A 5000-nucleotide genomic window follows, 5' to 3' on the forward strand; every position below is an offset into this window, starting at 1 on the left:
TAGGAATACCAGGTGCTTTAAGCTTTTGGGTTTTCTTTCCTACTTATATAATGTACTGGCGATAAGATTGGCTGGTCTTTAAATAGCCCTCTCTTTGCAGCAGACTTCGCTTACGGCCATACCAACCTGGCTATGCCTGATCTCGTCTGATCTCGGAAGCTAAGCAGGTTTGGGCCTGGTTAGTACTTGGATGGGAGACTGCCTGGGAATACCAGGTGCTTTAATCTTTTTGGAAAATTTCACGAATTATATAATAATCTTTCATTAAAAAAAAAAAAAAAAAAAAAAAGAGTCAATGCCCGATCTCTGAATCTTAGCAGGTTTAGGTCTGGTTAGTACTTGTATGAGAGACTGCCTAGGAATACCAGGTGCTTTAAGCTTTTGGGTTTTCTTTCCTACTTATATAATGTACTGGCGATAAGATTGGCTGTTCTTTAAATAGCCCTCTCTTCAATCAATCAATCAATCACCTTTATTTATATAGTGCTTTAAACAAAATACATTGCGTCAAAGCACTGAACAACATTCATTTGGAAAACAGTGTCTCAATAATGCAAAATGATAGTTAAAGGCAGTTCATCATTGAATTCATCTATGTCATCTCTGTTCAGTTGAAATAGTGTCTGTTTTTATTTGCAATCAAGTCAATGATATCGCTGTAGATGAAGTGACCCCAACTAAGCAAGCCAGAGGCGACAGCGGCAAGGAACCGAAACTCCATCGGTGACAGAATGGAGAAAAAAACCTTGGGAGAAACCAGGCTCAGTTGGGGGGTCAGTTCTCCTCTGACCAGACGAAAACCAGTAGTTCAATTCCAGGCTGCAGCAAAGTCAGATTGTGCAGAAGAATCATCTGTTTCCTGTGGTCTTGTCCTGGTGCTCCTCTGAGACAAGGTCTTTACAGGGGATCTGTATCTGGGGCTCTAGTTGTCCTGGTCTCCGCTGTCTTTCAGGGCAGTAGAGGTCCTTTCTAGGTGCTGATCCACCATCTGGTCTGGATACGTACTGGATCCGGGTGACTGCAGTGACCCTCTGATCTGGACACAGACTGGATCTCGTGGCCACGGTGACCTCGGAACAAGAGAGAAACAGACAAATATTAGCGTAGATGCCATTCTTCTAATGATGTAGAAAGTACGGTGTTATGTGAAGTGTTTCCGGTTCCGGTTTACCTAATTAATGCAGCCTAAAAATCCTTTAACGGATTTGGATATTAAAAGCATATTAGTATGTTATGTGTATGCCAGGTTAAAGAGATGGGTCTTTAATCTAGATTTAAACTGCAAGAGTGTGTCTGCCTCCCGAACAATGTTAGGTGGGTTATTCCAGAGTTTAGGCGCCAAATAGGAAAAGGATCTGCCGCCCGCAGTTGATTTTGATATTCTAGGTATTATCAAATTGCCTGAGTTTTGAGAACGTAGCGGACGTAGAGGAGTATAATGTAAAAGGAGCTCATTCAAATACCGAGGTGCTAAACCATTCAGGGCTTTATAAGTAATAAGCAATATTTTAAAATCTATACGATGTTTGATAGGGAGCCAGTGCAGTGTGGACAGGACCGGGCTAATATGGTCATACTTCCTGGTTCTAGTAAGAACTCTTGCTGCTGCATTTTGGACTAGCTGTAGTTTGTTTACCAAGCGTGCAGAACAACCACCCAATAAAGCATTACAATAGTCTAACCTTGAAGTCATAAATGCATGGATTAACATTTCTGCATTTGACATTGAGAGCATAGGCCGTAATTTAGATATATTTTTGAGATGGAAAAATGCAGTTTTACAAATGCTAGAAACGTGTCTTTCTAAGGAAAGATTGCGATCAAGTAGCACACCTAGGTTCCTAACTGATGACGAAGAATTGACAGAGCAACCATCAAGTCTTAGACAGTGTTCTAGGTTATTACAAGCAGAGTTTTTAGGCCCTATGATTAACACCTCTGTTTTTTCTGAATTTAGCAGTAAGAAATTACTCGTCATCCAATTTTTTATATCGACTATGCATTCCATTAGTTTTTCAAATTGGTGTGTTTCACCAGGCTGCGAGGAAATATAGAGCTGCGTATCATCAGCATAACAGTGAAAGCTAACACCATGTTTCCTGATGATATCTCCCAAGGGTAGCATATAAAGCGTGAAGAGTAGCGGCCCTAGTACTGAGCCTTGAGGTACTCCATACTGCACTTGTGATCGATATGATACATCTTCATTCACTGCTACGAACTGATGGCGGTCATATAAGTACGATTTAAACCATGCTAATGCACTTCCACTGATGCCAACAAAGTGTTCAAGTCTATGCAAAAGAATGTTTTGGTCAATTGTGTCAAACGCAGCACTAAGATCCAATAAAACTAATAGAGAGATACACCCACGATCAGATGATAAGAGCAGATCATTTGTAACTCTAAGGAGAGCAGTCTCAGTACTATGATACGGTCTAAATCCTGACTGGAAATCCTCACATATACCATTATTCTCTAAGAAGGAATATAATTGTGAGGATACCACCTTTTCTAGTATCTTGGACAGAAAAGGGAGATTCGAGATTGGTCTATAACTAACAAGTTCTCTGGGGTCAAGTTGTGGCTTTTTTATGAGAGGCTTAATAACAGCCAGTTTGAAGGTTTTGGGGACATATCCTAATGACAATGAGGAATTAATAATAGTCAGAAGAGGACCTATAACTTCTGGAAGCACCTCTTTTAAGAGCTTAGATGGTATAGGGTCTAACATACATGTTGTTGGTTTAAATGATTTAACAAGTTTATACAATTCTTCCTCTCCTATAGTAGAGAATGAGTGAAACTGTTCCTCAGGGGGTCTATAGTGCTCTGTCTGATGTGATACGGTAGCTGACGGCTGAATGGTTGCAATTTTATCTCTAATAGTATCGATTTTAGAAGTAAAGTAGTTCATAAAGTCATTACTGTTGTGGTGTTGGGAAATGTCAACACTTGTTGAGGCTTTATTTTTCGTTAATTTAGCCACTGTATTGAATAAATACCTGGGGTTATGTTTGTTTTCTTCTAAAAGAGAAGAAAAGTAATCAGATCTAGCAGGTTTTAATGCTTTTCTATAGGATATGCTACTTTCCCGCCAAGCAATACGAAATACCTCTAGTTTTGTTTTCCTCCAGCTGCGCTCCATTTTTCGGGCTGCTCTCTTTAGGGTGCGAGTATGCTCATTATACCATGGTGTCAAACTGTTTTCCTTAACCTTCCTTAAGCGTAAAGGAGCAACTGTATTTAAAGTGCTAGAAAAGAGAGAGTCCATAGTTTCTGTTACATCATCAAGTTGTTCTGAGGTTTTGGATATGCTAAGGAATTTGGATACATCAGGAAGATAACTTAAAAAGCAGTCTTTTGTGGTAGAAGTGATGGTTCTTCGATACTTGTAACAAGAAGTAGAATTTACAATTTTGGCTATATGAAGTTTACACAGAACTAAATAATGATCTGAGATATCATCACTTGGCTGAATAATTTCAACACTATCAACATCAATTCCATGTGACAGTATTAAATCTAGAGTATGATTTCGACAATGAGTAGGTCCTGAAACATGTTGTCTAACACCAATAGAGTTCAGAATGTCTATAAATGCTGATCCCAATGCGTCTTTTTCATTATCGACATGGATATTAAAATCACCAACTATTAAGACTTTATCTGCAGCCAGAACTAACTCGGATGTAAAATCACCAAACTCTTTAATAAAGTCTGTATGGTGCCCTGGTGGCCTGTATACAGTAGCCAGTACAAACATAACAGGGGATTTATCATTAACATTGGTTTCTCTGGATAATGTTATATGAAGCACCATTACTTCAAACGAGTTATACTTGAAGCCTGCCCTCTGAGAAATCCCAAAAACGTTGTTATAAATTGAAGCAACTCCTCCCCCTTTGCCTTTTAAACGCGGCTCATGTTTATAACAGTAATCTTGGGGGGTGGACTCATTTAAAATAATGTAATCATCAGGTTTTAGCCAAGTTTCTGTCAAACAGAGCACATCTATATTATGATCAGTTATCATATTATTTACAAAAAGTGTTTTCGTAGAAATGGATCTGATAATCAATAAGCCAATCTTTATCATTTGTTTATCCATATTGCATTTGTTTTTTATTTGTTGAACCTCAATTAAATTGTTAACCTTAACTTGGTTTGGACATTTTTTGTATTTTCTAGTTCGGGGAACAGACACAGTCTCTATAGTGTGATATCTAGGTGAAAGAGTCTCTATGTGCTGAGAATTAACTGACCTCTGTGACGGGAGGCAGCTAGCAGACGGTCGGTTTAGCCAGTCTGTCTGCTTCCTGACCTGGGCCCAAGTTAGTCAAGTATAAACACTAAGACTATTTGCCATATTTCTAGACAGAAGAGCAGCACCACTTCTTCAGCAGCACTCTTTGCAGCAGACTTCGCTTACGGCCATACCAACCTGGCTATGCCCGATCTCGTCTGATCTCGGAAGCTAAGCAGGTTTGGGCCTGGTTAGTACTTGGATGGGAGACCGCCTGGGAATACCAGGTGCTGTAAGATTTTGGACATTTTTCACTTAGTATATAATAATTTTGCCAAAAAATAGAGTCAATGCCCGATCTCTGAATATTAGCAGGTTTGGGCCTGGTTAGTACATGGATGGGAGACTGCCTGGGAATACCAGGTGCTGTAAGCTTTTGGACATTTTTCACTTAGTATATAATAATTTTGCCAAAAAATAGAGTCAATGCCCGATCTCTGAATCTTAGCAGGTTTAGGTCTGGTTAGTACTTGTATGAGAGACTGCCTGGGAATACCAGGTGCTTTAATCTTTTTGGAAAATTTCACGAATTATATAATAATCTTTTATTAAAAAAAAAAAAAAAAAAAAAAAAAAAAATAGTCAATGCCCGATCTCTGAATCTTAGCAGGTTTAGGTCTGGTTAGTACTTTGATGAGAGACTGCCTAGGAATACCAGGTGCTTTAAGCTTTTGGGTTTTCTTTCCTACTTATA

The 5000-nt window shown here is 39.0% G+C and overlaps 2 non-coding genes across 2 annotated transcripts; both read left to right on the top strand.

The window, feature by feature from the left end:
- The first annotated feature begins 108 nt into the window (after window positions 1–108).
- Window positions 109–227, top strand: LOC128005677 (5S ribosomal RNA). Its single transcript, XR_008178314.1, has one exon. It is a non-coding gene; the product is annotated as a 5S ribosomal RNA (ribosomal RNA).
- A 4199-nt stretch (window positions 228–4426) lies between these two features.
- On the top strand, window positions 4427–4545 carry LOC127997393 (5S ribosomal RNA). Its single transcript, XR_008170257.1, has one exon. It is a non-coding gene; the product is annotated as a 5S ribosomal RNA (ribosomal RNA).
- Window positions 4546–5000: the final 455 nt, after the last annotated feature.

This window comes from Carassius gibelio, chromosome B22, assembly GCF_023724105.1.
Source record: "Carassius gibelio isolate Cgi1373 ecotype wild population from Czech Republic chromosome B22, carGib1.2-hapl.c, whole genome shotgun sequence".
Lineage (NCBI taxonomy): Eukaryota > Metazoa > Chordata > Actinopteri > Cypriniformes > Cyprinidae > Carassius > Carassius gibelio.